Genomic DNA, 12334 nt, shown 5'->3' with positions numbered 1-12334 from the left:
AATAAGCAAGGACATTTCTTTGAAAAAATCTATTTAAAGAATTGTTATGCAATTTTATACCATTTAACTCCAAAGGTATTGGTAACTGAACATTCCAAAAATGTAAGGCTTCTTTCAATGGCTTGAATGGCTAAGCCACAATAGCAATAAATTTAAAATAATAATAGTAATTGATTAAAATAAATTCTAAGGGGGGAGGGTATAGCTCAGTGGTAGAGTGCCTGCTTAGCATGCATGGGGTTCTGGGTTCAATCCCCAGTACTGCCCCTTAAAAAAGTAAATAAATAAACCTAGTTACCCACCCCTAAAAATAAATTCTAAAGAAATTTATCAGCTAAGACATCAAAAAGCATGTAGATTGATTTGAATGTACCAGGACAATCTTTATAGCCATCCCTCAATTTCAAGGTCTGATCATCTTTAATGATATAATGCTGCCACCTGGTGTTTATGCTCTTTTACTGCAGTAAGATTTGTGGCGTTGAGAAATAAGTACTACTTCAGTGCAAGGTTAAATTTTCTATATAGTAATTACTTGCAATTTTATCTGAGAATGAGTTAAATGTATTTCACATAAAACACAAATTTCAATGATTGAAGAAGCCTTGAATTCCCTTCGTGGCATCACAATTGATGAGTGAGAGATGGGGTATCTGCCAGTTATCACCGGCACAAGGTAATACCTTTTCCCTCTACCCTGGTCATTAGAAACCAAGCCACTTCACCATCAGAGCAGTGTCATGGCTTGATCCAGCAATCGATATTTTAATGTAAACCATGTTTGGGATCCAGAGGGGGAGCTTGGAAATACACATTTAAACTGAGAATTATATGGGAGTGTGGAGAAGGTGAGAAAATTCTGAAGTTGGGGTGGGGTGTTCACTTGTGGGGATGGGGTTTGAGTGCTCCAGGTTTTTAGCTATAATCTATCTGAAACAGTCTACATCATACCCTGCCCATAGTTGAGATTTGTTTGGAAAATCACAGAGATTTTCTTAGAAATTGCTTTTGACACCAAAAAAAAAAAAATAGGATTTTATTTAGTTAGTTAGTTGATTAATTTAATTGATAAATCTAATTTATTTATTTATAACAATAAAAAAATAAAAAAGGCTTTCTGAGGTCTTTTTGGAAATCAGAATCTCCAGATGATGGGCTGACATTCCCGGTTGTACGACTAGCTGGGCCATGTGTCAGTCGAGTTGCTCCAGGTCTCAGCAGGCAAGTTTTACTCACTGACCAGCCTGGACCCTGTAACTGTTTGTATTTGTGATCCCTGTCCTACAGCTTCTCAGTGTTAGTGGGAGAAAAATAGAGATTAAGGCTTTAGTATTGGAGAAGGGACCTGAAAGCATCTAGTCTAGCCCCTTTCTTTCCAAGAAATGAAAGAAGCTGGCTTGCCCAAGGTCACATGTCTAGGGAGGGCCAGAGCGAGAGCTCAGGACTTCTACAGCTTTGTGTATTTACCTGGGGATGGTTTTGATTTTGTGTGACCCGCTACAAGTCATTTAGCTGCAAGGTGCCTTACTTGCCATATTTACACAGTGGGTTCAGAGCTGCTTTTAATTTTCATAGAGAAATATTTAATTTAGCTTTTAACATCCTACATTCATAGCACACAAGAGTGCGACAGGACATAATAGCCACATAGGTTCCAAATAAAAGAACAAGGAATTTCCTAGAGATTGTGTATCTGTTCCCTACTGTGTAATATGGTAGCTACTACCGACATTTGCTAACTTAGATTTATATTTAAATTAATTCAATTAAATACAGTTCAGTTTCTTAGTCTCACTAGTCACAAGTGAAGTGGTCAATAGCCACATGCGGTCAGTGGCTACCATATTGGACAGCCCAGATATAGAATATTTTTTATCATTGTAGAAAGTTCTATCAGGCAGCATTGATGGGGTTGACAATGCCCCCCCCCATCTTTTTTTGAGACCTTTCCTGTAGCCTTATCTTGCTTTTTCCTCATGATAAACAGAAATAATCAGAATCAAGTGATGGGCAAGAGTGGAGAATTAAAGCCAGGGAATGTTCAGTGTGAAAGTTAGATACTGGAGCGAGAAATTTCCATTTTAAAGGAAGGAATAAAATGCAGGTGTTGGAGCAGAGTGTGTTTTGCCATAAAATGAAGAGCAGTTGGATGGACTTGTGCTTCTAAGAGCTGAGCCTGATGTGTCGTTGCTCTGAGCTTCATGCGTTGCTGTGTGCACAAGTGTGTCCATGTACAAGTGTGTCTGCGTAGAGCTGTGGTGGACAGCCATTGGTAATGCCTGCCCAGCATCCAGTCTACTTTCCTTTGGTACCAACATTGGGAACCTTCCCTTCCCCTACTCCATGAGGTCTCCACGGGAATCTCAACCTGAGCAGAATGACAAGATGGAAAAGAGTTGGATTTGACTCACCCTTCTGGTAATTCTGAAGAGACTGTCCATTACTTTCCCAGCACTAGCCTGGTTTTCATCTTTCCTGAGATCTGGCTACTCATCTTGCCCTTCCATTTGATGTACTACCTCATTTCCTTCCAAAAAGTTAAACATCTTTTTCTTTGGTAAAGTTAGCCAGAACCTTTTTTGTTACATTCAGCCAAATAATCCAAACCAATATGCTGTTGTTCCTTGGATGTCATGAGGGATGGAAATGAGTATGGAATGTGGGAGAGGAAGGGAGAGTGTTCAGGTGCAAAACAAGAGAAGAATAAAGGGAACCATAACAATGCAATGCCTTCTAGTAGGTTGTACCAAATTTGTGCTTGGTGAGCTGTTGTGAGAGAGAAAAAGGCTTCATCTCAATCCACAATGTTCGTATTCTGTTTCAGGAACAGGGAGACAAATGACTGCCCCAAACTTTGTGCTCTGTGGCTGGTTTAGTCTCTCTACCACTAGGACCCATTTTCTCAATTTTTATGGATCTCACTTTAGTTGGGGACCTTAACCCTTCATAGAGGGGTCCTGTGATGATCTGATGGCCTCCACTTCAGTCTGACCCTTCTGTAAGTCTACTTGCACTCACCTCCAGCCTACCTGTCTCCCAGCACGTGCTCATGATTTTACGCAGTGTCCTACTCTGGGAAGCTCAGTGTTTATAAGATATTTTGGAGCATTGAGTGAACCAGATAGCAGAAAAGTAGATTACTACCTTTAGGGTTGAGGCAGTTAGATGAAAAGGGTGGCGTCTGGGCCCACAGAGATAGGAAATGGGAAGTTCTTCATGAAGATTCTAGATCTACTAATGGCCAGACCCACTACTTGGGTGAGAGGGTTTTATTTATCCTCCTGAAGGCCTTTGCTGTCTTTTTCTGATGCCTTAAGCTCTCCAAGTTTTACTGTACTTCTGTTGACTGCCGGCATATTTTCTAATGAGGGCAGAGGGGGTCTTCAGCAGCCTTGGCTGTACATTTCTAATAAGCAGTTAGTGGCTGTAGCAGATGTTTCTGTACTTAAAGCGAGTGCAATAGAGTTTCCTATTAGGAGCACCCAGAGAGGGGAAACCTTCAAATTCAGAGCACCCTAGGGCCAGAGAAGGACATTTATAGCGTTTATTTGAAATGCTGTGCAGTCAAACTGCAGTGAGTTTTAAGGGGCACTGACAAGTATGAATGCATTCATAGGAATTTTTGTAGGTTAGAAGTGTTGGGTTGGGCACAAGAATCTGATGTTTAATGGCTCTCCAACTTTATAATTGGTAGTATTTTCCCCCCATCATGACTCCCATCAATTACTACCCCCCCAAACAAATTGGAACAACACAAACCAAACAAAAATCCTGTAGATAAAAAAAGAACCTCAACAATTTGAACATTTCGTTTTTTAAGCCAGAGTCATTCTGTTATGCTTTTGTTGTTGTATTCCTACCAAATTGTTACTCTCTTTTGCTTTAGTAATTTTGAGGACTAAACCAGTCAATAGTGTTTTAACTTATGCTTTGTGAATTAACCGCCAAACTCAAATCAGGGTCATGAACATCAGTAACTATATAAATCAATACAAATGGGAGGATTATTTCTGCAGGACCACTGGATGATGAGGAGGAGTTTTTCATTATTATCTGAGATTTCCAAAATGAAAGAGTGCCCCCCAATCATCTACATGGTGATACATTCTTTTGAAAGCTCGGTATCAATATGTGTGATTCAGCTCTCATCACCACTTGAATAAAAGAGGAAATAAAATTGATAAACTCAGTGTAGGGCAGAAGCCCTGATTCCATGATAGAGACCCACCCATTAGGACAGTGGTGTTCATGTCATCTGATGAAGGCTGTCGGCTTCCAAGGCCCAAGTCTGCACTTCTAGTAGGCTGTATTTCTTTGATGTCAAATCTGTGACTAAGAGACAGCTGATCATAGACTGCAGTTATATTAATTCTTGGTGCTGAAACCATCTAATGGCATTGGACAAGGACAGCTGCAATATAATGTAATGTTCCTGTCCTCTATTTCATGCTCTACCTGACTTTTTTTCTCTCTCCCTGTAACATTGATTGATTCGGTAACGTAGAATGTTTGCTTTCCAGCTGGCAGATCTAATTGTAAATAAACAGCTGCTAGCTGCATTTAGACAGTGGATGATGTTGGCAGGTACAAGAGCAGGGTGTGCAGGATGATTTAAGGCCTGTGCAGTGGAGTGTGCGGGAGGCTGGGGAACGAGATGCAGGCAGGAGGCCTTCAGGTACAAAGTCCTCTGTGCCTCTGTATAATCTCAAGGCTGTGTTTCAAAGTTTTAATGTGGCATAAGGGCTGATACAGGGATTGTGAGGGCCTGTGATGGCCAAGGTTATGGACTAAATATGAGAAAAATATAGGTCCTCTTTTATCCAGGAGTCTTTTTTTGTTTTTGGAGAATGAAATTAGGTATTAGACTAATTACTGAAGATTGTTTCCCTGAACAAGGTAGATTTAAAAATTCTGAATGAAGACAGCAAGAAGGTAAGTGGAGGAGAATTCTTCCTGGCCTGGGAGATGACGTGAGAACAGTAACAACAGCAGTAACAGAAATGCCAGGACCTCAGTACGTGCCATTGCCCTGGTTACCGCCTTGTCTTTGCCTCGTTCACCCCAGCATCCTCAGATATGGGACACTTAGCACAAGGAAACAGGATGTTTCCCAAGACACTTAGTGTTTTAGAATCTGAATAACCCTTATAAGCGTAGGGCCGAACATTGCAAGTATTGGCCATTGACATTGGTGCCAGCCAAAGTTGAGGCATTGCAGGTCACCAAAGATCCACAGTGACTGCCCTTTTCTCTTGTCCAACATAGGCATCTCATGTGGCCAGTGCCTGCCCATCACAACGGCCATCAATCTGGGTCCCTCCCTCTTTGAGCAGAGATGCCTCTTTCCTTGGCTCAGAACAATCTTAAGCATGCCTCGTTTTACCTCCCCTTATACCTGGAGGGGGAGTAGGGTATTGGGCAGTTAAAAGATGGACTTTGGCCAATGAGGGACCAAGGAATGACTGAATGGAGCCAGGTCAAGGTGTCCCTCTGACTCAGGACAGTGGTGGGACACTTTTATGCACTACAGAACTAAGGATGTAAAATGTACTTAAAGCAAGGGAAATCTCAGCCATGTGACTGGACCAGCAGCAGGTGTGAGTGACTGAGTGGAGAGGTGGGTAGGGACACAAAATACCTGGTGGCATCAAAAAGTTACAGCATCTCCCTGGACCGACCTTTCATGGCTGCATAGCCCTATGAGGTAAAGACAGGCTCTGAGCAGAGCAGCACCAAATCAAGGCTAAACGTGGAGGTGTGACCTGGAGCCTAGAAGGTGACCTAGGGGCGATCCTGGTTTCTCCTTGGTTTTTGTCATAGACCCTCCCTCTTTCTTGCATCTTACATCAGAATCTTCTGGATGTTTTATGTTCTCTTTACTCTTCCTTCCTGCCTCTATCACCTTTTCTTTTTATTGGTTTATTTTTAGTTACAAACAATGTTCAGTTCTTGACAACCTCTCCTCTAGTCTTTTTGTTCTTACGTGTCCTCTCCTCCTTTGGGACCAAGTTCCTGTTCATATCTGCTCTTAGCTATTCGCAAAAGTATTGGCATGAAAAAAGTCAGCTGACAGCTCTCGCTGGAGTTGGAGGGAAGCTGTTTTCTTCTCTAAAACGATTTGTGTCGGGGAAGCGGAAGGTGAGGTAGCTCATTGGTTATCTCATTTTATCATCAGATCCCTCAATGAGGCGTTTACCTTTACCTGCATTTAACAGCAGAACAATCTAGGCTGGAAGGGACTTAGCAACTCGTCAGTGGTTACAGAGCTAATAATGGAGCAGCCTGGATGGATTTTAGTCTGCTGGGCTCTGACGGCTACATTCGCTCCAATACTCACGGGGAATGGTTCAGACACTTTACAGAGGCAGAATGTCTTGCCCCATCCAGTCCTTGCAGGGTCCAGAGAGGCAGGGTACATAAGCGTGGAGAAGGAGGACTCCTTAGACTATAAACCACATGTAACATTCTAGTTTATAAAAGGCTGTTGGCCTGGCCTCAATTTATTCTCTTTCTGAAACAGCTTGATGATCTGTAATGACAAGGATTTGAATCCATAATCTGAATTTACTTAACAAGATAATTAAATATTTAAAGTCAGTTCATTTAGAGGCTAGAAGGGATTATAGAGAGCACACTCATAGATTTCCTTCCCTATATTAGTATGCATGGCAGTACATTCTTAATTTTGCTTAGAACGGTTTTGCAGTTCTCATATCTCTGCATTTGCCACGGCAATTAGGACTGGAGGGAGCTTGTGGTGTCCTTGGAACTGAGAGAGAAGGGAAATTATGACACTAAATAATACAAAATGGGCTTAGTCCTCATTGCAGTAGAAACCACTCAGAAAAGTTAATTAAACTCAGGAAATAGGCTGCAAGATAATTAAGTTTTGGCCTAATTTTACACTGCAGGCGTTCTATATTGTTTTTGCAGGGGTCCAAAGGAACATGAGATAGAAAATCTCCAGGTTGTGGGCTTGATTCATAAAGGATCATTATCTGTAGTTAAATGGCCAGATAAAATGGTCATGTGTGGGCAGCAAATTGTGTTTTGTAAGGTAAAAGTGATAATTGTGCTACACATATAAGATATTTATAATTTCTTTTAATTTTCAGTAGAAGTGAGAGTTGTCAGTATATCTGGTGTAGGAGATGATAAATGTATAAACCCCAAATCTAAGACACATGACATGGTAATTTCTAGAATAATGGTAGGTAATCAACCCCTTATCATATTATGTGAGCTTGGATGTGTTTTAAACCCCGAAGGCTGGAGACAGCCTTGATGGCTACCTTAATACCTTGTGTATAACAGAATTTAAAAAAACCTGTCGCAAGTCAAGAGCCAATTCATCATCTTTCCTTGGTCTGTCCCTGTTAGAGGAGGAGATGGTTGCATTCTGACTGGACTTCCGTTTCACAAAGTCCTGCTGACAGTAACTCAGTACCCTGTGGCCTTCAAGGGCATTGCTGATTGATTGAATTTTCAATTGTCTGTTATTTATCCTAGTTTTCTTACGTCTGTTGTGAACTTGGCTCTCCTTTTGGACAAAGCAGAGAACTTATTTAAAAACTGACCTGGGATTTACCTTGTTCCTTTCATCTATTTTTAACCTTTGCCTTAAAAAAAATTATCCTGTAAGACAATAAACAAAAAATTATCCTGTAAGACAATAAATCTATCTGTTGGCTGCCAAAATGAATGAAGTCAATTTTCTTTCTTATTTCCTCTTTCTGGGAAGTTCTGAGTCATAACAACTTGCCTTTGGTTAAACTTGATATGTGGCTACTCTTAATGCTCAATGCTTTGCTATTTTCCCTGCTGGCTGACCCCAGAAGGGATTTTCGAGGGTTCTTCTTTCATTGTGTTTAGTTTTACTGACATTGTACAGGTGACCTGGGCTTTCCAAATGTGTTGGAAGGTAAAGAAGTCAGCAGGACTAGACATATCATGGTGATCATTGTGTAATGTATAGAAATATCAAATCACTATGTCGTGTACCAGGAACCAACAGTGTTGGAGGTCAATTATATTCCAATAAAAATTTATGTAGACATTGGGAGGAAATGCATCAAAATGCTAATGATTATCCCTAGGAGGGTAGGGATTATGGATGATTGTTATTTTTTCCTTTATGCTTTTATGTATTTCTAATTGTCTGCATTGCTTGTAAAATTAGAAAGAAAACAATTAATGTCATTAAATATGAAAAAAAGTCACCAGGGCAAAACAGGTATAAATATAATAGGATGTCAAATGAGGTTTTTCCTATTATCTCCTAATTTTGGTCTAAAAGCCCACAGCTGAGGGCATTTGGCGCTGTGGTGGTCCCAAGTTCCACAGAGAGTGACAGGGAACGGCCAGACCTCCACCTCTTTCAATATTTATTAAGAAAGGGCTTTGACTGCGCTGCCCAGCCAGGCTCTGGCAGTGAAGATTAGAGTTCATTGAAGGAGAGCATCGTTTACATCATGAACTCATCTATCCAAACTGATGATCTGGATGGGAGCAAGGAGGGAGTTACAGGAATGGTCAGATTTCCTCATTCTTAGAAAATCATCTCAGATGGAATTAGAAAAGTTACTAAGGAGGAGATCCATGGCTGTTGTAGCAACCTGGTTTATTGCGGCAGGTAGTCACACTCCCTAAACGCCATACCTACTGCCTGTTTAAATGAGGTCCACAAGATGAGGACCACACCATCTAACCCAAGAGACTTCATGGCATGGGTCCCTTAGAATGTCAGTCTAAGTTGGAAAGCTTGTCCTATAGATTAGTTGCTGGACTTTTTTTCCCCCAATACTTTCTTTCTTTCTTTTTAATATTTTATTTATTTGTTGCTGTATTATTTAATTATTTTATTTTGGTGGGAGTGGGAGGAGGTAATTAGATTTATTTATTCTTAGAGGAGGTACTGGGGATTGAACCCAGGACCTGGGGCATGCTAGGCATGTGCTCTACCACTTGAGCTATCCCCTCCCCCTAGTTGCTGGACTTTTAAGAACCAAAAGTATTATAATGATAGCTCTTTGTACTTAATGGATTTAGTGAGTAGTTACTTTGTGCCAGGCACTGTTTCAAACAATATATATGTACAAACTTATTTAATGCCCCCAAAGAATTCATGATTTAAGTATTACCCCCACTTTAATTGAGAAAATGATGACACCATCAAGAGTATACAGCTGGCTGGCAGCTGAGCTCCTAACCTGGACACCATTCTACCTCTTGTTGTGCTAAAAGCCTTCTGATGGCCTCAGCTGTACCGCCTGCACCAGAGAGGTGTCTGCCACTGTGTCCTGGACCCAAGCTGACAAAAGGCCTATTGCCTCCTATTGGTGAGGAAGTGGTGTCTTCAGGGTGACAACTGTCTTGCCAAGGCCCTGAGGTCTGTATGTACAAAAATCATCAGTAGCAATTTGCATCTACCTGCACAGGACGGTAATATATTTTCACTGTTTGGCCCCAAGGATGTGCAAATTTTCTTGCTCTCTGTCACACTGCTGATAGAAAGGATTTTAAATCACATGGAAACCTGAAAGCTTTGCTTTCACCTATTACAGAGATGATATTTTAATTAGGGGAAACAGGGGAGCTGTTTTCTGTGTTTTCTCTTTCTTTACTGGGTTTATGACCTTCGAGGGATGGGTGAGTAAATACAAGAAAGCTCATTAACCCCTGCAGGTAGTCACCTCCTTGGGCATTCCACTATTTGTAGCCTAGAGAGAAACAACCATTCAGACTAAAACCAAACTTCTCTGGCTTAAACCTCCCTCTTATAACTACAAATTACTGTACCTTTTATAATGGGACTTTTATTGTTAGAAGTAGGCTTGAAAAGGGGGAAACCAATACAATTTCTCTTGTTTCCTTATTAAAAAGAGGCATTGCCCCCAGCCCCTGATGCAACAAAGTGATCTGAACACTGTGTAGCAATAGGGCATTCCCTCTTTATTGATTTGTGGGTGTTTCTGCTTATTTTATATTCTTTCAGTAATGCCTGAAGGTGTTTGTTATTGTGTTGGCGGTGCCGTGGTGGGATAAAGGAAGAGGGGTCAGTTCCCAAGCTCTCGGCAGTGAGAATCTGTAAGGGCCGGAAGCTGACTGCGGTGTGTAGGTGTTTGGCAACAGCATCAGCAGTGAAGCAGGCTTCTGTGTGGCCTGACTTAGGGTGGCACGAAATGAATCTTGTTGGTCTTAAACACATCAGAAATACAACCTTTGGAAAGGGAGGAGTTGAGGAGGCTAGATTATGTTATGACTTGGGGTAGGCAAATGAACCATCTGACCTGGTTTTACAGAAAAGGGTGACCCCCAAATGCTGGAGGACTTTGATCATCCACTTGACCTGGGGCACGCAATGGGTTTGGATTTTGAAAGGAAACCTAGATATTTCCTTCACCATCTTCTCTATGTAGAAATGAAGGCCAAGAGAATTTGAAGTGATGGCTGAGTTGGGCTAGAATTGACCTTTCCTGGTCTAATGCATTTGTGGTGACTCTGTGTGAATATCATCTGTGAAGTCCCTTAAGATAATAACACCGAAAAAAATCACTTATGTGTGCTAATTATTGACTGTTGCGAAGAGTGAATAATCAAAACGGTGTCTTCCCACACCAGTGTTGCTCTAATCACCCTTTGTGGTGAGAGGCAGCACAGCATCTGGCCCAGACCTGGGATAATGTCCCAGCCCCACCCCTGACTACCGGGAGGTCTTTGGCTCCTGCTTAGCCTTCCTGGACCTCAGTGTCCTCCTCTGAAAGTGGCACTGCCCCCTGCCAGGACAGTGTGCTATCAAACTCTATGGTGTTTGCCAATTGGGTAAGTGAAAAGTACTACCTCTATGTAATTTAGATTTACATTTCTTTTATCATGAGTGAGATTGAACATTTTAAAAAATGTGTGAATTAAATAAAATAATATGTAAAATGGTAGCGTGTCTAGCACAAGGCAAGTGACTATTAAGTGTTAGCCAACATCATTCTCTACCATCTTATTTTATCTTAATGAATAATACATTAATATGAATCAAAGATCCAAAGGTGTAAAAGTGCAGAGAGTGAAAAAGTGGCCTCCTCATTCTATCCACCAGCCAACCAGTTTTGCTCCCCACTGGCAGTGATTTTCTTTTAGGTCCTTTCAGTGACTTTATGTATGCACGAGCAAATGTGAATATATAGTCTCCCTCTTTCTTTATCCAAATGGTAGCATACTATACCCAATGATCTGCCCTTGCCTTTTTTTTTCACTTAATATGTCTTTGAGCTTATATACATATGTGTAAAAGGTTTTTATTCACCTCAATAGCTATATCATACTACATAGAATGGATTTACCATAATTTATTTTACTTGACACCTGTTAACTCACATTTAGGTTAATACCACTCTTTTGCTACTATTAATTATACTGCAACAAATAACCTTGGGCGTATGTTATAAGCATGTATCTGTAAGATAAATTTCTATAAGTGGACTTACTGAGTTAAAGGATATGTACATTTTAAATTTTGGTAGATACTGCCAAATGGCCCTCCGCAAGTGTTATATCTATTTGCAGTCTTAATAGTAATGGATGGAAGTGACTTTTCGTCCTTCCAAGATAGTATGTTATCAAACTTTAGGGTATTTGCCAATCTGATGAGGGAAAAATGATTTATCTATGTAGTTTTGGTTTATATTTAATTTATCATAAATGAAATTAAACACTTTAAAAATGTTTAAGAAGCACTTTTCCTCACCTTTTCTCAGGATGATTTTTTTCATGGCTTTTGCTTATTTTTTATTGAGTTGTTTGGATTTTTATATTAATTGGCATGTATTTTCTTTAAACTTTTAAAATACGTAATTATAAAAATGAAAACATATTCACTGAAATTCAAAAGTTATAGAAGGGAATAAACAGGTAAATAAAACTTTTTTTCCCCTTATCTTCAGTCTGATTAACTGTCCTTTCCAGAAATAACTATTCTTAAGAGTTTCTTTTATATATAGTCTTATATAAATTTTATATGTGTGCGTTCGCGCATATGTGTGTGTTCTTTACAAAGATGGGATCAACTTATACATAATGTATGGTATTTTACATTTCTTATTTGGATATCTTGTTTTTATTCATAAAATCACTTCATTTTTAAATTACTGTATGTATTTCAGTAGTCTCTTAAACACATATGTGCACCCCAAGGAGTCTCAAGATGATAGGAATGTGGGAAGAAAATAAAAATCTTCCCTGAAATGTTTGTTTTTATCTCCTTTAAAAGTACTTTTTTTTTTTTTTTTTGCTTTTATTTCCTTTACTTTAGGAGACAGATCCAAAAAAAAAAATATTGCTG

The sequence above is a fragment of the Camelus bactrianus genome, chromosome 3 (genome assembly GCF_048773025.1).
Source record: "Camelus bactrianus isolate YW-2024 breed Bactrian camel chromosome 3, ASM4877302v1, whole genome shotgun sequence".
Taxonomy (NCBI): domain Eukaryota; kingdom Metazoa; phylum Chordata; class Mammalia; order Artiodactyla; family Camelidae; genus Camelus; species Camelus bactrianus.
The sequence above is the reverse complement of the archived record's forward strand: the minus strand, read 5'-3'. Positions refer to the sequence as shown.